Genomic DNA, 20,980 nt, shown 5'->3' on the forward strand with positions numbered 1-20,980 from the left:
AAAACCACAGTAATACTGCATCCTAATCACTGCACTGGTACTGCAGGACTGAAAACGGTCCAGATTTACAGTTCCTTCACTCTCCATGAAAGTTTTAATTTTGTCAAGTCACCTTTTTTATATAGCACTTTTTACAATACAGATTGTTTCAAAGCAGCTTTTGATTGATAACAGGGCATTTATGCAACAAGGTTTATTTCAGCTGTATAGCAGCTCTAGAGTAAAATAATGTCACTGTCCAGCTTTAGTAAGTTCAGTGTTGATTCATTTCCATTGTAAAAAGCATTAGTTATTAACCTGTTAGCATTCAGCTGCACCCTCTGCTGCACACATACCTTTCAAAAGAGACCAAAACCATGCATATACTCCAAATGGTTCAAGAACAGCATGTAATTTACTTTGGGTATGCTTTTTTTAGGCGTTTTAGGCAAATTTTATAGGAACGCTAAGAGGTTAATTTAGTTAATTTATCTATACAGCAGCTCTGGAGAAATCAGTGATGTTATTGTCCAGCTTATCTAGTAAATGCTTCTTGATTTAAAAAAAAAAGTATATATTTAAACACAAAAAACAAAAGCATTGTGAATGCACAACTGCTTGACTAAGGCAGAAAAACATAATCATATGCTGTTAAAGTATATCTAGCGACAGTCCCAGATCACATTCCGCATATATAGTGTTGTTTTAATGGGAAGATTTTTCATATGTTTAAAGACTAAACGTGTCAATTCTGCTCTGATCATCATAGCAGCTGCCATTTTGTGCTTCTGTGGAGAGGACTAATGTGTTTCTCTAATATTATTTCACGAGTTCACACTTAAAAATGATTAGACAGAGTAAAAGAGTATGCATATTTGGCATAGTCTCCGGCGAAGGGCTCTGAGATTGCATTGTGGCCCGAACCCAGAGTACTCTACCATATCTCTGCTTAAGAAAGTAACCAGGCAAGTGTGAGGAGACAGGGCAGTGAAAGGGATGCAGAAAAAAACTGTTGAGGAACAGGTGAGTCAGCCATGTATAAAGCAAGTCTTGGATGCATCAATGTGCATCGGATGCACAACTAAAATTCATCGGCCATCTTCTGGTGTGTGATGCATTACTTTTTTCAGTATTGGACTGTTTTTCTGTTTCTGTCGAGGACCAAAGCCTCGCGTAATCACTTCTCTGTGTGAGCAACAGAGTGGAGTAAAGAGATTTTGACTCTGTAAAACAAAACGTGTCTTGTTTATGTCTGAAAAGGGAGTGAGATGCTTCATCGATGACGCTTTGGGAACGTCTGAAGCACGTTTGTCAAGTTGTGACACGGGGCAGGTGACGTCATGGCCAGGAAAGCATTAAAGGACTTCCGGAATGACCAGCGTTAGCTTCAATTAGCCAAAGCAAGTTGGTCACAGGAACAAAGGAAGTATGGCAAGGTGTCGCGGTGTCTCGTTCCCTTGGGGAACTATGGTTACAGTCATAACCTGAGACATTCCCTTTCGAGGAAACTTGACGACGCTTTGTCGCTTTGCCGAATAAGCATATCCTGGACCCAGTTAAGATCCTGGCAGTTAAATTTTGTACACATTGCAGCTTATTGAGTGTAGATTTAGAAACTCCATCTAATAGGGCATAACAGTAGTCTATCCAAGAGACTAGCTTTTCTGCTAAATGAAAATTTAACATAGGACGCAATCTTGATCTTGAATTGCAATGTTTCTGAGATGGAAAAAAGATGTTTTAACAGTACACTGAACAAAAGAATCATGAAAGATTATCATTAAAAATAACTCTAAGGTTCCTCACTTTTCTTTGGGTTTCCAAAACACTTTACTTTGGGTTTATAAACGCAAACGGACGTTTTAAGTTTAGAAACATTTTGAGTCACCCCTCCCTTGCCTCACAGTGGTTTGGTCCACCGCGCACGTCACACTTGTGTGTGTATAAGTCCGGCAGTGCCGGCGGGAGAGAATAGTTCTTCAAGTTCAGACAGTAACAAGTACCAATAACGTTTATTGAAAAATATTTCAATAAATAAATGATATTGAAGAAATATCATTATCAGAATATTTTGGTCAATTTAGTCAGTTTTTTCATTGAACCAAATAGAAACAATGAGCATAATGGCACAGTTTCCATGCTACAATAATAATAGCAGTAAGGTTTGTTTTCTTCTGTGTAACATTACATATATCCTTTATAAGTAAAATTTTGGCTGTATTATTTGTGTCCCCTTCAAAAATTGCTCTTGAGAAATTTTATGTTTATTGTCCCCCCCTACTGTCAGATGAAATTTATGCCCCTACATGTGTGTTCCCACCAGGAGTTATTTAACATAAAACAATGACAAACCTTGGTTTACTGCAAAACTCTCAACCTCAAATAGCACACTTGAACTCATAGTGTACTACAAGTGGTAACTAAATACATTTTTAAGTACTGAGATATATTAAAAGAACATTTTAGTTAATATTTGTCTCATGTTGTCTCAAAATAGCACAGCTGAGTACACTTAGATGTTCTTAAAATGATCTTAAGAAGTACTAAATAAGAATTTTTAGTATATTAAGTACAAAATTAGTGCGCGAAAATAGAGCACTTTAAGTATTTTTGAAATGTACTTTTTTTTGCCTGGGACATCTGGACAAACCAGGGACTTGTGTAAGGATCCTGTTTGTGGACTTCAGTTCAGCTTTCAATACCATAATCCCGGATACCCTCCTGATTAATCTGACCCAGCTCTCTGTGCCCACCTCCATCTGTCAGTGGATCTCTAGCTTCCTGACAGACAGGCAGCAGCTAGTGAGGCTGGGAAAACTCACATCCAGCACCCGCACCATCAGCACTGGAGCTCCTCAGGGTTGTGTTCTCTCCCCACTGCTCTTCTCCCTCTACACAAATGACAGCACCTCTAAAGACCCCTCTGTCGAGCTCCTGAAGTTCGCAGATGACACCACAGTCATTAGCCTCAAAAGCACAGATACACACCGTCACTCATCATGACTCACAAACACACACTGATCTTACTGTCTATATGAGGATTCATTACACACATTTATTCTGAGGCTTACTCCACACATACATGGGTATTTTTATAAACAGAGTTTTTTCTCCTTTTTTTAAAAATCGCGTTCACATGAAAACAAAAAAACACACTGTAAAGAGCATGCCAAACCAACAGATGGCGATATAACCCTAAATGTAAAGCCATGTTGGCCAATCAGAAGCCTGGAAAAAAGGTTATTTCTGGTTCCGACATTTTTTAGAGTTTCTAAAAATCTTCACCTTGGCAGGAAGTGTGGACAAACGGTCAAACCGCACAGAAAAAGCTGCGGTTTTGAAAATACCCTTGTTTGTGTGGACAGGGCCTGACATGTTATTTCACTGACAGACGTTCAGCTGTAGTATTAATGTAATGAAGAGAAAATAAGAGACTCTATAACATCTCACTGTTTCTAATTTATCATGAGCTCAAAGCATTATGGGTACAATTTATTCTGATTCATTAACATAGTTTCACTACTGATCTAATCCGATACCCAGGATAAACAATAAACCCAGGATAGAGTGGTTGAGTGAATGTGGTCTGGACTGTGTGGATGAGGCTCATTGTGTCTCCAGAGACGCTGTAGAAGGACAGAGTTCCTGCACTGTGATCCACATACACTCCTATTCTACTGCTGATGGACTTTACAGGGAGTTCAGTCCGTATCTTATTGTGCCAGAAGAAGCAACTGGAGGAAGAACAGACCAAACACCAGGACTGATCATTATATCCAAACCCACACTCTTTACCTGATCCCTTCCTGCTGATGCTCTTATATGACACTGATATATCCACACCATCATCACCACTCCATTTAATCTCCCAGTAACAGCGTCGGTCACACACACTCTCTCTACACAACACCTGACACACATCATCAAATCTGTCTGGATGATCAAGATATGACTGGAGTGAGCCAGTAAATGTAATCACTCTGTTCCTCTCAGACAGACGGAGGTTTTCATTCACTGTGTTTGGATCCAGAGTGAACTGATGGTAATCTGATGGAGATAAAACACATCAGAATCAGGAATCTTTTAATGTATCTGAACTCCTCATATTTAATATATCAGCAGTGTCTCAGTACAGGTAAAGGCAGGCTCACACTACAGGATTTTTGGCTGGATTTTGCTGTCGCAGATAGATTTCCAAGGTTTGCGACGAAACCCCCAGAACGCCACCAAATCAGTGCTCGTCAAACATGAGCAGGTCAGTGACATTATCTGGAACTGTCTCTAGCAGTCACAGACGCTGAGATATTTTCAAACCTGTTTGACATTATCACCATGTTTTTGTATGTAGTGCAAGCGAAGAAACAAAATAATAAACTGCTCATGCACCTTATCATATATGAATTCAAGGTGACAATTTGATAATTGTTTTATTCTAATAAACTAATAATTAATATATTTTTAAAATCTAAATATGTGGTCTTCAACATTATGATATTTTTTTTTTTTTACTGTCAGTTTTCTGCTGAACAGACATTTAATGAATTCTGTGTGTGCAGCCCGCATTTATTTCTGCTCATTTGTTCCCCCCTTTATTGTCATCTTTTTTTGTATACATGACTTGGACAGCGGCTCTCAAAAGTCTTGCATGAAAACTATTAATTTTATGAAGCATTTCCTAAGACCATGGTCATGTGAGCAGTCTATTTTCTAATGTCATTTTTTCTGTTGTTAAACTAGCAAAAGTGAATTCGGGCACGCCCTAATGAGTACATTTGCGCCATGTGCTTCAGAACATGTGCTTAGATCCTTAAAATAGGGCCCTAAATCTTCATTATTCTTTTATAATTGTTTCTATTCAGCCATTATAAGCCTTTATTGTGGCACTATGGCTTGCCCATCTACACCACTTTCATCCCACTATACATTAATTCACCTATTATCTGAAGTCTTTCCAGAAAAAAAGTATTCTTCAACCTTTTGTGAATTCTTTTAACAAAATAGATTGTGAAATAAATATAGCTCCTGGCGTGTGAGGTGCATTAGAGCTACAATTGGCATCAAGCTATATAACACAATTTAAGATTAATATACACTTAAACTCAATTAAAACAAACATTCAATGGTGGTTTAAAGGATTAGTCCACTTAAATAAAATTTTCCTGATAATTTACTCACCCCCGTCATCCAAGATGTTAATGTCTTTCTTTCGTCAGTCGAAAAGAAATTACGTTTTTTGATGAAAACATTCCAGGATTATTCTCCTTATAGTGGACTTCAATGCCCTCCAAACAGTTGAAGGTCAAATTTACAGTTTCAGTGCAGCTTCAAAGGGCTTTAAACGATACCAGACGAGGAATAAGGGCCTTATCTAGCGAAACGATCAGCCATTTTAAATTTTTTTTTAAATGTATATGCTTTATATAAACAAATGATCGCCTTGCACGTGCTTCCATTTTCCGTATTCTTCAAAACGCTTGTGCTGTATGTCCTACGCCTTCCCTATTCAACTTACGGAACAAATGCAGCGGCAGTTTTTTTTCCGTAAGTAGAATAGAGAAGGCGTAGGACATACAGAGTAAGCGTTTTGAAGAATGTGGAAAGCAGAAGCACCTACAAGGCGATCATTTGTGTTTATGATGGATGGAAGCACTTTCCTCAGTTCATACTCATTGGTCCTGTTCACTGCTATTATAAAGCCTGGATGCGTCAGGATATATATTAATATATCTCCAAGAGTGTTTATCAGAAAGAAGAAAGTCATATACACCTAGGATGGCTTGAGGGTGAGTAAAGCTTGGGGTAATTTTCATTTGAAAGTGAACAAATCCTTTAAGAAATTAATGTCACTGCAAACTAGTTTAATCATGAACAGTTGTCAAATATCAAAGTTGGAGTCTTTAATCTTTCTAACGATACTCAGTTTGTCCCAAAAAAGTAAGAGTGTGATGATTTAAAGTGCAGTGAATACTCAACAACATTAATCTGGGGTTGTCTGCGATCTCTATGTAAAGGGGTTAAAGACAAGAAGATGATGAGAAAACTTGTTGTGTAGTGTGAGCACCATGGCAATTCATGTAGTCCTGTAGTGTGAGCTTGCCTTTACCAGATATCCTGTGCAAATCATCATTTACATGATCAACTATAAAACTCTTCTGTCATGTTTTCTTTCTCCTTCTACAGGAAGAACATGAACACACTCAGTAAGTTTTTCTGCTTGTTTTCTCAGTGACTTACATTGTAGGAAGTCGTTCCTGGTCCAGTGAACAATGTTGCTGTAAGTGGCTGTGGAAATTAACAGACATGAAGAGTGTGATTATCATGTCAAGAGAAAATGATCCCTGCATCCGTTCCTCAGACATTTCTAATATGATCTTCTACATGATATGAGATGGAGGATCATTTCTGAAAGCAGATGAATCTCCAGGACTTTACCTCTGTCAGAGAACATCTTGAGCTCCGCTTTGCAGAAATCCTCCAGTTTTTCTCTCAGCTGACGGACAGATTCTCTCACGACATCAAAAGAGGAGAGAGAAATGAAGGGATCGTCATTTACATCTGTAGATTCAGGAGGAGTTGAGAGAGACTGGAAACTCTACAGAAAACAGAAATCAAAATCATCACCTCCACACTTCAGCCAATAACCTGCACTACTGTCAGATTTGAGCAGCTCTTGTTGATCTTTAGTAACTCTCCTCAATCCAGCACTTCCACAGCATCATTCTTCTCATATTCGTTATATCATGTTAGAGCTATAAGTTCTAGCATTTGACACTTACACCATATGTGAACTTGATGATCAAACATCTGGCAATAACAAATGTAACAGATGAAGAGCATCAATGGCGTCACATGGCAGGATAGTGGCTCTGAAATTTCCAAGGACTCTTAGGACACGATCCCAATGTCAGGTTTTGTGTTTTAAATACACTGAAGCATTGATAATATACAGCCTCACTTCCTGTTTGAGGACTTCACTGTTAAATTCATTAATGTGTTAATGAAAATTATTATAAAAAGTTTTATTATCTGATTTTGGTAAACATTACTCAAAATTTGTAGTCAACGATTGTAAAAAGATAAGTAAAGACATCGGAAATCTAGCTGGGTGAAACTTGGCACCATCAAGTTCATGGATTTCACATAGTTGTAAAACAAAGTTTAAATATTGTTTTGATCTTGTAAGGACTGTGGCTGAACCAGACAAATAAATCATTCAGATGATTCTTTCAAAACATAATTTCATAAACGTCTAGGTTATGTATGTAACTCTCGTTCCCTGAAGGAGGGAACGGAGACGTTACGTCAGAGACTGACGAAATGGGGGTCTCGCCTGAGAGCCCTATCACCTTCGAGTGTTAACAAAACGAGCCAATGATACGAAGAGCATCTTCGTATCATTGTGGGTCTATAAGGGGTCTATAAGGAGCAACTCGCATTCAAGTCTTCGCTGAGGAGCCGAGCCAAGTGACCCGGCCGATCAGCGGAACAGCGTTTGTGGCAAGGGGACGTAACGTCTCCGTTCCCTCCTTTAGCTCAACCGAAAGCAAAGGTTCAAAGGGAGCTCTCTGGAGCGCAGATAGAACCAGAGAGAGGTCCCAAGAGGGAACTTGAGAAGGAAGGGGAGGAAAAAGTCTCCTCGCCCCCCTGAGGAACCTAACGACCAGGTCGTGCTTTCCCAAAGACTTACCTTCGACAAGGTCATGATGGGCTGAAATCGTCGCCACATAGACCTTAAGGGTGGAAGGAGACAGCCTTCGATCCAACCCTTCTTGAAGGAAGGAGAGCACAGACTCGATCGGGCATGTCCGGGGGTCCTCATTCCTAGAGGAACACCAGGTGATGAAGAGGTTCCACTTCAAAGCATAAACTTGACTAGTAGACAAGGCTCGAGCCCGAGCCGAAACGTTGTTGCCATGACCATCTCGGGACTCGGCCGTGAAGCCAATGCTGAAGCGGTCTCATATGGAGCAACCCCAGCGGACTAACAAACGCTGTGGAAGCCATATGCCCCAGGAGCCTCTGAAAAAGTTTCAGTGGAACCACTAGCTTGCCGTCGAACTGAATCAGGCAATTCAGCAGGGGGGGGGGGGGGGGCGCATAGCCGAGCCTGATCGTTCGAATGAGCCTGCGAGATAGGTTGGGTAGCTCTAACCAGGCTCCCAGGAACCATACCAGCGGGGTCAAAGGAACCACAGGTGTACCCTTGGTGGGGCAGCGAGAGGGGGGCAATGAGAGTGGTGCGGGAAGACAGAGCACATTGTCATCCGCGCCCTCTTGGGACCCGGAGGTACAGAAAACAGCTCTTTTAGTGAAGATTTGGGTACCACTGGCAACCAGTGGCGAAAAAGATGGAGTGGTTCTCCCCCGGCCCTCCAGCGGGGGAAGGAGCGGCCCTGTCTACCGACTCCTGAAGAGCTGACATCTCCGACTCCGGGTCGCCCATCTCAGGAATGCCGCTTCTTGGCCTGATGCTTGGCAGGTGGAGGGGCAGAGACGGGCTGTGCTGCCTTCCTACGGCTATCTCCTCGCTGCGGCCGGGGTGTAGGCTCCTGCTGTGGCCGAGCGGGAGTGGAGGGGGCCGCGGGAGGGCGGCCTCGGAGACGAGCAGACTGAGGCACCTGGGTCGGCGGAGGTGCAGGAGCAGCGGCTGGCTGCCAGGGCAGGATATGGCTGATCGCCTCAGATTGCTTCTGAGCAGCCGAGAATTGCTGGGCAACAACCTCGACCGCATCGCCGAAAAGGCCGGCCTGAGAGACAGGGGAGTTTAGGAGCTGAGAGCGGTCCGACTCCCTCACGTCTGCCAGGTTCAGCCATAGGTGGCGCTCCTGGACCACCAAAGTGGACATCACCTGACCAATAGGCCGCGCCGTGACTTTCATAGCCCAGAGGGCGAGGTCGGCGGCCGTGCGTGCCTCCTGAAGGGCCGCTTGGTGGCCATGGCATGCAAAGCAGAGGCGGCCTGACCCGCAGCTCTGTAAGCCTTGGCCACAAGCGTGGACGAGAACTTACAGGCCTTGGACGGGAGCTTGGGATCACCGCGCCACGTAGAGGCGCCCGGAGGACACAACTGCATCGCAACCGAGCGCTCCACAGGGGGTACCCCAGCATACCCTTTAGCCGCCCCGCCATCGAGGGTGGTGAAGGAGGAGGAGGCAGCAGAACGATTTCGGGCAGTTAAAGGTGCCCTCCATGAACTGGTAACCTCCTCATGCACATCCGGGAAGAATGGAACCGGTGGGGGGCCTTGGCGTGCAGCCCCCAGGAACCAATCATCCAGCCTCGAGCGTTCAGGACGGGGTGGAGGATTCCACTCCAACCCAGTGCTCTCAGCTGCCTGGGCAAGCATGGCCGTCAGCTCGGGATCTGACTGGGACGACGCCGCTCTCCCAGGGGGAGGCAACGCAGCCAAATCTTCATCTCCCGAGGACTCAAACCCGCCTTGAGATGCAGCGATCGACATACAATTATCCTCTGGAGCCCCGAATAAGATGCTGGGTCCCCCAGAGGAAGAGGCAGCAGGGCCCACCGGAAGCTCCACCAGCTGAGATGCTTGGGAGGGGGGCGCGGCCCCAGGAGGCTGACTCGTCAGGGTGTTCCACACCGTAACCCTCAGATCACCCTGGCCACCAGCCGAAGATCGGGGTGTGGCAGAGGGGACTCGATACTGTTTAAGGTAATCAAGTCTAGATCTAAGCATCTTGATGGTCATGTTCCCGCAATGAGAACATGAACCATCCACGAAAGCCGCCTCAGCGTGCTGGAAGCCAAAACACATAAGACCGCGATCATGGCCGTCAAGAGGAGCCATATAACGACCGCATCCAGAAAATGAAGCTCTAGCGCAAGTTCTGCCGGGAAGACTCAAATGTTACGTCACTTATTAATTCAGATCTAACCAATCATTATCTAACACTTGGAGTATAAAAGATTGGTACTTACACTTGTCTGGGTTCGCAGATGCTGACGCAAACTTTCACCTCCATCCTCCCCACCACCACCAGGATGGTCCCTGTCCATACTCCCCGGGGGTTGGCTACGCCCCTGCCTTCAGCTTTAGGCAGGAAACGCAAAGTCTGCAACCCTCAGGACGTGAGCTACGGACGGGGCCTACGCCAAAGATCATTAACCTTATATATTCTGCTTGCTGTTTGGTAATAAATATCAGTGTTATGTTATCTTGCCTCCCGAGTCTTTCTGGTAGAACACACGGGCGGTAAGACATCTTTAAAAAGACGAAACCATTTAAACCTGTACACTCTTTTAGGAGGAAAGCTCTTTTAGTACTGAAGTGCTCAGGGGAAAGCAGGCAACAGGCAGGAACACTGGAATCTGCTGAAACGCGCCGTCACACCAGTACTGCAGGCTCGTAGAACACACTCCAATGAAAAGCAATGATGTGCTCGGCTCCGAAGCGAAAGCTTGAATGCGAGTTGCTTGCGCTGCTCCTTATATACCCACAGTGTGGGGCAGAGCTTGCGCATGCAAATTCCACAGACCAAGATACTCTTCGTATCATTGGCTTGTTTTGTTAACACTCGAAAGTGATAGGGCTCTCAGGCGAGACCCCCATTTTGTCAGTCTCTGACGTAACATCAAAGTGACCAACTGAAAGGGAACCCAAGCTATCTAATTTTTGGCTCCAGTCCGTCTACAGAACAACCCCCTTGCTAAGTACTCTTATGGCACCCATGCTTCCTGACTGAAGGAGAGGTGACAAAACTTAAACCATTGGTAGCAACCAAATGGTCACCAGAAGATAAAGAGTCTTTGATCTCCAGATCAAAAGAGACAGAGAGACATTACAGGTCTGTTTCTCTGGGTGACCTAACTTTACAGAAAAACCCACAAAGACTGTTCTACAACTAAAACTGCATCAAATTGTTCCAAACAATTTAAAATGGACTTATCAAACATCTTTTAACTGCTTAACACTCTGGGGTCGGCGGTCACGCCGGCGTGATCACCGCGTTTTTTTTCTAACCAGTGTGAAAGAGACTCAAAATACTCTGTCAGTGTTGCACATACAATTAAGAGTTATACACCATTTTAATCTGTGGAATATTTTCTTTTATTTGTGTACACTCAGAGTAAAAACAAAATGTTGTGCTTTTTGTAAAATAAAGAAAACAAACATGATGCGTGATCTCTCGTCTCCCTCTGAACGAAGTCCAATCTGATAGTTCTCAGAAAAAGAACTGTAACTTAGTGAATACTAATGACAAAAAAATTATACTTGTGTCTAAAGAGACATTGAAATGTCAGGTTTTAAATCGTGTAAGTCAAAACGAAAACAAACCTTCTGTGTTTATGTAATCTGTATGAAAAGAGAGCCATGTCAGAAGTCTGTGATTCAGCTCATTATCCGCTAATGACTACGGAGGGAGCGCTATTCAGATTCTGAAAATTCAGTTAATACATGCATACATCGTCTCAATCGTGTATTTATTGTCTTGAAAAGTGTTTTGAATAGCCATAGTTAGTGATCTCTGGCCTCTGTTAGTTCAGTTATTTCCTGGATTGCCTATTCTTCTTTAGCATTGGCATTTGTGGACTAAAAGTGTACAGAGCGCCCTCCGGCTGCAAGTATGAATTGTAAACACAGTATCCAGCGTTCACAGTGACGACAATAAATAATGAATAAATACTCCTCTGTACAGAAAATTGACATAAACATGAGAATCCATCAATATTTCTCCAAATGTGCATGCTTTTAAGCTAAAAGCCTATATGAAATGCCATAGAGGTAACATAACTGTTCAGACACTTTGTATCATAGAAATGCATTATATTTTAATAATAGAATACCATTATTTTAAATTGTAATAATATTTCACAGTATTGCTGTTTTTTCTGTATGTTTGATTTACATTATGATGAGCTTGAGACATGATCAACAGAGGGTTTTTTCACAGCCTACCTGACTGAAAGAGCTCATTATTTATGCAGCTCATTAGAGCTCTTTTATGCGATTCTTTTGTCTTCTCAGGTGAGAATCATCCATTATTCATGATTATTCACGCCTCCACGCATACTGTGTTTCTTGACCAAAGATGTTTTAGAAAATTTAAATCTCTCTATTGTTTTATATGAAGGAGTAGGAATGATAATTTTTACATAATTTTGAAGCAAAAACTCTAGTCTACAACCTCAAATACCCAGAAGACTTGTGAACACAGATTTAATATATATTTTTTGGCTTTATTTCAGTGACTTAAGTTTTTTGTTTTTTCAATAACCACGCATAAACGTTATTCCTTCAAAAATACAAACATGTACATACATGTTCCTTACATATTATGGTAGCCTAGTTTGTGCTGAATACAGTGTAATGACACTTTTTCCATTAATATGTTTATGAACAACTGAAAAAAGCACAAATGTCAGGGCATGTCAAAACTTCTCCAGGCCCCAAATCAGCCTCAGACCCCTGAGGGTTAAATTTTATATCATGTCTACACATGCTACATGTGACCAGTTATGTTTTAGAACACCCACAACTCATGTAACTGTATAACTATTGAATGGTTGAATGAAAGTATTTCTTGTCTGATATGTGTTTAAATCTCTTTTTCTCATTTAAATCATGGCTTGAATGAAATCTGTGTAAAGTGTATCATAATCCATTTAATAGAAATTGTCTAAACAGTACTCTCTGCCAAAGCCAGCAATTCCAGAGACTGGAGATAATGCTTATTTTATGATTGGGGGTGGATAAAAGCCACCTTTTGAAACAAGACGATATGTGATTGGCCAGAACTCCTCACAGAGGTGGGACAAATTCCTAAGTTTAAATAGTCACATCACAGTAACGAAACGAAGACAAGACTAAGCTGACAAAGGACAGACAAGCAGCTCATTCAAGCCATCCAACTTTCACTCACTTTTCATTTCTTTCACTTAACTTTCTTTCCGTTGAGAGTCTAAGTTTGCCACAAAGTTTAACCAACGACTTTTGCTGCCTCAACTAACTGAAAAGATTCTGCAACAAATCATTGACTCGGAAAACCCTTCTCTCCACGCCAACGAGGAGTTTCCCATTTAAAGTCGACTCAAGCAAGTACCTCCAGATTCTAAAGCTGAACTGGTGCAATAAATTAATGATTCATGGTTTGTTCAGGTCAGGTCTTTTGAAGTGCATATTTTTCTAGAAATCCTGTTCATCATTTCATTCTCTCTTAAAACTCTTTCTCTCTCATTTCCTTTCTTTCTGCAATGCGTATGAATGTTTGTGTGTGGGTTTGTGTTAGAGTAGTTTGTGTTGAAATAAATAAAGTCTCTTGTAGATTTTAAAAGAAAGTGTCTTGTATTATGGGCTTGTAAAATTCAATGTCTTAAACTGTCGATCTTAAAGTTACCGGGCTCTAATCAGTGTTTTCACGATAGTGGATATTCATATCCGCTACAAGAGCTTATTATGGCTCGAGCAGATGAACGCTGGATGATTCAGTTGCTTGGTCGTAAACTAAATGACTCTTTATAATTCCCTATAAATTAATTATTTCATTTGAGCTAATTTTGGTTCCTACAATATGTTGTCTGGAAGCTCAATGTATCTTTCAGAAAAATGTTTCCTAAGAGATTTCCAGAGCTGAACTGCATTTGTAAGTGCATCTCTATCAAAAGAAGATGATCAGATGAGAGTCTGACTGATGATTATATAATAACCGAACACACAGATCAACACTTCAGTCAACGGCTCATTCTGCTCTCATGAAATGTTCCTCTGTGAGTCTCTTGCTCAAGTCCACTATGATCCTGTTCTTCTAGATCTCTGTTACCTGCAGGAAATGGATGTGATCCTGTGTGTGTGAAAGCTGCTCCAGCTCAGCGTCTCTCCTCCTCAGATCATTGATCTCCTGCTCCAGTCACTCCAGTCGTCCTTCAGCTCGACTCACTGCAGTCTTTTCCTGATCTCTGATCTGCTGTGTGGCCTCAGAGCGGCTTCTCTCAATGGAGCGGATGAGCTCAGTGAAGATCCTCTCACTGTCCTCCACTGCTGTCTGTGCAGAGCGCTGTTAGGACACACATCACAATCACACAGTGGCTTCAGTGAGTCCTGACTGAGACTTCTCAAACTTCTCTTCTTCTCCAGACTCACCTTACGAGACTCCACAGCCTCTCTCAGCTGCTGAAGATCTTTCTCTCTCTGCTGGATCCTCTGCTGGAACAACCTCTGCGTCTCCTTCAGCTGGTGCTAAAGGACAAACCAATGACAGGAGAAACATCACATAAATCATCAAGTAAACAGATATGAATCCAGTATCATTGAAGTGGTGAGATTGAGGGGTTAAAGATCTTTCATAACTGTCATGATCCATGATATCATGATATTTTTAGTGATATTTGTAAATTGTCTTTCTAAATGTTTCATTAGCATGTTGCTAATGTACTGTTAAATGTGGTTAAAGTTACCATCGTTTATTACTGTATTCACGGAGACAAGAGTCGTCGCTATTTTCATTATTAAACACTTGCAGTCTGTATAATTCATAAACACAACTTCATTCTTTATAAATCTCTCCAACAGTGTAGCATTAGCCATTAGCCACGGATCACAGCCTCAAATTCATTCAGAATCAATGTAAACAATATAACAGTATACAATGCTCACATAATCCGACGCATACATGCCGCATGCATGACGAACACTTTGTAAAGATCCATTTGAGGGTTATATTAGCTGTGTAAAGTTGGTTTATGCACTGTTTAAGGCAAGCGCGAGCTCCGTGGGCAGGGAGCGTGAGCATTTAAAGGGGCCGCAGCATGAATCGGCTCATATTTAATGATGCCCCAAAATAAGCAGTTAAAAAAATTAATTAAAAAAAATCTATGGTGTATTTTGGGCTGAAACTTCACAGACACATTCAGGGGACATCTTGTAAAAAAACGTTCGATGGCACCTTTAATGTCCTTTTTGAATATTAAAACTTTTGGATTCCATTGACTTTCAATATACGGACAGATGAGACATTCCTTGAAGTCAACATGAAATCAAAATTGACACTTTTTACTTTGTTAGTGCATATTACTAGACTTGTGGTGAACAATTAATCTGTGCAAGTTAAAACACAGAAAAAAATTGTTTGTCGCAGTAATCTTTAATCAAAAACATTTACTTTCGGTCTGGAATGGCATTCCTTCTCTGATGACGTCAGTTTGACTGCTTGGATTGAAAATGCGTAAACCACTCCCCTACAACCGTTAGTCTGTTATGAGCGAGAGATGGAGAGGAGGAGCGCTAAAGTAAAACTCTGCCCTTTATTCAATATTCTGTTTCACTTGGAAATACGTCACAACACTGGATAAAACTCGTTTGCAACTTCCGGTTCATGGGGACTTTAAAGGATTAGTCCACTTTCATATAAAATTTTCCTAATAATTTACTCACCCCCATGTCATCCAAGATGTTCATGTCTTTCTTTCATCAGTCAAAAAGAAATGAAGTTTTTTGATGAAAACATTCCATTTTTCTCCTTATAGTGGACTTCAATGGCCTCTAGACGGTTGAAGGTTTCAGTGCAGCTTCAAAGGGCTTTAAATAATACCAGATGAGGAATAAGGGTCTTATCTAGAGAAACGATTGATCATTTTGTAAATTTTTTAAAAATGTTTATGCTTTATATAAACAAATGATTGCTTTCTAAGTATGTCCTATGCCTTCCCTATTCTACTTACGGAACGAACGCAGCACCAGTTATATTTTTTCCCTAAATAGAATAGGGAAGGCGTAGGACATACAGCGTAAGCTTTTTGAAGAATACGGAAAGCGGAAGCACGTGGAAGGCGATCATTTGTGTTTATAAAGCTTAGTTGAGTTCCTTAGTTGTCAGTTATAATCATCAAAATTAAAAGAAATAAACATTTGAAATATATCAGTCTGTGTGTAAAGAATGAATATAATATACAGGTTTCACTTTTTGAATGGAATTAGTGAAATAAATCAACTTTTTGATGATATTCTAATTATGTGACCAGCACCTGTATACAGTTTCGCTAGATAAGACCCTTATTCCTTGTCTGGTATCGTTTAAAGCCCTTTGAAGCTGCACTGAAACTGTAATTTTGACCTTCAACCGTCTAGAGGCCATTGAAGTCCATTATAAGGGGAATAATCCTGGAATGTTTTCATCAAAAACCTTCATTTCTTTCTTCATACCTAATTTACTGTTCCTCAAAAAAAAAGGAAAAGAATAAGTAAATGATGAATGTCTTTTTTTGTGGGAACTACTGGTTTAAAGGGGTTTTGTTGTGCTTGTAAATGATCATAATGGGACTCTTTAAGTTCATACCTGTTTCTCTGTCCTCTGTGCTGCAGCTGATACAGTAATGTGGTTTTTATGTTCATCCATACACAGCACACATATACACTTCTGATCAGTGCAGCAGAAAACCTCAAGGATCTTGTCGTGTTTCTGGCAGATCATCTCCTGCAGTCGTCCTGTGGCTTCAGTCACTTTATGTGGCTTACGTGAGTGAAATTCCTCATGACGGTCAAAATGAGTCTAACAGTAAGACTCCAGACACACCAGACAGGACTTGACGGCTTTGTGTTTTCTTCCAGTACAGACGTCACACTGCACATCTCCAGCTCCATCGTAACAGTCAGCAGGAAGTTTAATCTTCTTCAGTTTCTCCACCACTTCAGCCAGCATAGTGTTTTTAGCTAAAGCAGGTCTTGGACTGAAGGTCTGTCTGCACTGAGGACAGCTGTAGACTCTCTTCTGATCCTCCTGATCCCAGCAGTCTGTAATACAGCTCTTACAGTAACTGTGTCCACAGGGAATGGCCACTGGATCCTTCAGGAGATCCAGACACACTGGACACAGGAACTCATTCTGATCCACTAAAATTCTGGCTTCTGCCATTTTATAGTATGAATATAGAGACACAAAAACACACCACAGATCAACTACACTTCAGTTTCTATTTTCCTGAACTCATGTGATTCCTGTTTCCTGGTTCTGTGTTTGAGTGATGTGTTTCTCTGCAAGTCTAAAGGTCACAGATAATAAAACATCCACTAGATGTCAGCCTCAAACACATACTCAAAGAATATATGTAATAGATAAGCAGACAACACAGCTAAAAACCACAGCAATACTGCTTCCTAATTGCTGCACTGGTACTGCAGGACTGAAAACTGTGTCCATTTTACAGTTCCTTCACTCCCCATTAAAGTTTTAATTTTGTAAAATCAAGTTGAGTCACCTTTCTATATATAGCACTTTTTACATTATAGATTGTTTCAAAGCAGCTTTAGTTTGATAACAGAAAAATTATCCAACAAGGTTCATTTCAGCTGTACAGCAGCTCTAGAGGAAAATAATGTCACTGTCCAGCTTTAGTAAGTTCGGTGTTAATTCATTTCCATATTAAAAAGCATTAATTATTCATGTAGATAATTAATCTATACTGTAACAAATTAGCTCAAATGGGTGAAATATAATTAAACCATAACACATCAATCATGTAATTACTGTATGTATATATGGATAATTAATTACGGATTATAATTAATTATGAATATATATGTTCTATGTTGTGGATGAACCTTGCGGTTAGAGGCAGTGAGGTGACCAGGACAAGCAGGATATGTTTGATGCAAAATTTATTTTACAAAAAGTAGAAAAAACCCACAGTGAAGAGAAAAAAAACAGTGCTACAAAAAAAAAAAAAAAAACATAAATCAAAGAAATAAACAAAAATGTACAGGACAGGAAAGATGTTTGTAACAACAGTCTATTGCTGCACCAAACAAACTAAAAAGTGTCGGTACTCCAACCATGCTCACACCACACTCACCACACCTGCTTACTGAATGTTACAGTGGCCATCTTAAAGTCGTGGCTCCACCTAACATACCATGCTGCAGGTAAGTCTAACATTAAACATTCACATTCACAACAGGTAGTCAAACATGTTTACACAAGCCACGCATAAACTCCATAAATACAGTTCTCCTATAAGCAAAACAATATATCAAAAAATAACTAGATATATGCGCATAAGGCTTTGAACCAATAATGCTCCTGACTGGTATGTATATCTGTGGTACTTACATCAATAAATGTCTTAACCTGTATTAATGTCTTGTAGATATTTATAGACTTAAGAATGACCAACTTGTGAAACATGAACAGAATATACAACCAAACATGTACAGACTTTCACACTACACACAATAACTCTACATAAATTGCACCCAACATATATCTTTCCAGAATCACAGAAGTCAATGTAAATATATGTGTGTGTATATGAGAAATGAGGGAATGTGCCCCATAGTCTGTATATGGTCACAGAGTATCTTCGTGACAGTCTAGATTTAGTTTAGTTTTAGAATTAATTTCAGAAAGACTGGTCTGTTTTGTCCACCAAAACTTATCAGTCCGATCTTTTGTCAACTCTTAAAAATGAGGTCATTCTTCTGGCCAAGAGGAATTCTCCTATCCTAGTATTTACAAAAACATATAGCTAGCAAAATTAAAAATGTTAAAATGACCTGGTTCATTCATGAGCATCAACAGAGACAATCAAGCATGATCACAATGGATTTAATACATGAATATAGGAATACATACAACTAAATCTAAGCTAAGAGTACATATATATACACAGAATAACGAAAGTAAATAAAGAAAGAGAGGAAAGACTAAAGAAGAGAGCCAGCAAAGAATCACATAACCTTATTATGGGCATATAAACATATTACTAGTCTTGTGGTGAACAATTAATCTGTACAAGTTAATACACAGAAAGAAAATTGTCATGGTAATCTTTAATCAAAAAAGTTACTTCCAGTCTGGAATGGTGTTTCTTCTCTGATGACGTCAGTTTGACGGCTTGGGTTGAAAATGCATAAACCACTCCTCTGTAACCATTAGTCTGCTATGAGCGAGAGATGGAGAGGAGGAGCGCTAAGGTAAAACTCTGCCCACTATTCAATATCCCGTTTCACTTGGAAATACGCCACAACACCGGAGAAAAGACATTTACAACTTCCGGTTCACGGAGACTTTAAGATCGATTGGTTGCTTGCATGAATTTGAGTGCTGAGTTTCAGATAGATACGTGTGGAGATTCAGTGCGTCCGTGGCTGAGGTTCGTTGGCTTCTTTCGTGCATCCGCAGGAAGTTTGAACTGAGGTAACTTGAAAGCAGGTTTTGCCGAAGGTGGTCGTCTCGAAGAGGAGATGAGTGCGTGATGGGAGCGCGATTGCCGGAAGATGAAAGACGTACGAGAGATGGCAAGAGACAATAGACCTGGGTCCCTATGTATAAAGCCACTCAGAGTAAAATTTTAGTCTTAAGTGTGTCAAAATTCTAAGAATGATGTAATTTTACTCTTATTCTTAGACTTAAGAATAAGTGTGATTCACAAAGGTTCCTAAGAGTCAAGACTAGGTCTCAACTCCTAAATTATTTAGGAGAGCTGGAGAGGCCTCCAAACCTAGTTAGGAGTAATAAGATGGCATAAAGAAGAGGAGACACACGCTTTCCAATGAAGATATGATGTATTGGAGTTATATAGTGTATTGGAGTTACTGGCAAAAAAAAAAAAAAAGAAGAAGAAGAGGAAAACTACAACTACAGGTTTCAGATGTCAAGAGAAATGGTGTGTTCTCTTCCAAACCATTTGAAAAAGATTTAAATTATAAGACAAAATATAATAAAAAAACAGAAAATTGTTGATCTTGGAAAATCTCTTGGGGCCATGAAGTTTACATAAGGTGACATAAAAACACACACATGCTGTACGCTCAAGTGTAGTGTATACCACATCCTGTAAAGATGACGTATGTTATGTATGTTAACACATTTTTAAAAATATTTGAATTAAGGTTGAAGATGTCAATTTTCATATGGCTGGACATCACATTTGGCCACTACTCTTTGGCAGTTCATTGACTTTACATCTGACCATCAAACCATGTGGCAAAAGCAAGTCACTTTTATGTTGACTGTGGGCTTCCCTGGAGTTGTTGGAGCCATTGATGGAACTCATGTTTACATCATTGCTCTAACTGTAAATGAGGAGACATATATCAATAGAAAAAGATTCCACACCATCAGTACTAACTTGTGATAATTTTGCACAATGCAAAGCTATTTTTTTTAAAATAAATGTAAATATTAAAACATTTCAGTGTCTTTTTAAATGATTTTTTTTTATAATAACATTAAATTATTGGTGCTGTGACTTCACCCTTGCAGGCTTACTATTGGCTGATTCAGAGGTTGAGGGCAGCCATTTTGAGTTGATATCATTGTAGTCCTTAGTTCACAACACTTCAGTCAGCACTTAAGAATCAGTCTTAGACTTTACTAAAAGGTGCTTTTGGCTTCTTTATAAAAGTCTTCCACTCTTAGAAAAGTCCTACTCTTTACTAAGAATTTTTTGACACTTAAGTCAAAACTTAAGTTTATTCTTAAGAGCATTTCTGAGAAGTTTTATACATATGGGCCCAGGTTTGGTGTTGTCTTTTAAGGACAAGTATGCCTACACGCTTCCTTGGATGAACTGGCCAATGGCGAGGGTGCATTTTGAGCAGGGAAAATTTTTTCTTTGTCTCTTTTTATGACCTAATTTGCCTGATTTATGATGGTGTCTGATTTGGTAGTCTTTACTCCAAAGGACTTTAAAAATAGAATAATACATTTTCTTTTAACATAACACCTATAGTTGGTTAAGACATTCGAAGAGGATTAAATCAAGACTAAACACGAGTTTGGGCAACGCAGTGTCCTATGCCATTTTGTTGGATTAGATTAGTGAGTTTTATTGGATGGTGTTTGATCTCAGTTGGGTCCTCCTTCCTCAGATCGTCACACCACACACTGGCCAAACATGGACCTAGCAGAACAATCTTCTATCTTACCATCTCTATGATAAAGCAAGAGATTGGTGGCAGATTATGCTATTGAATTTAGAACTCTCGCAGCCACCAGTCAGTGTAATACCGAGGCACTGGCAGAGCGGTACCTGGATGGGCTCGTTGATG

The 20,980-nt window shown here is 40.4% G+C and overlaps 1 pseudogene; it reads right to left on the bottom strand.

Moving 5' to 3' along the window:
- Positions 1-3,421: 3,421 nt before the first annotated feature.
- On the bottom strand, positions 3,422-16,905 carry LOC137024819 (E3 ubiquitin/ISG15 ligase TRIM25-like; annotated as a pseudogene).
- Between the last annotated feature and the right edge of the window lie 4,075 nt (positions 16,906-20,980).

This window comes from Chanodichthys erythropterus, chromosome 8 (genome assembly GCF_024489055.1).
Source record: "Chanodichthys erythropterus isolate Z2021 chromosome 8, ASM2448905v1, whole genome shotgun sequence".
Classification (NCBI taxonomy): domain Eukaryota; kingdom Metazoa; phylum Chordata; class Actinopteri; order Cypriniformes; family Xenocyprididae; genus Chanodichthys; species Chanodichthys erythropterus.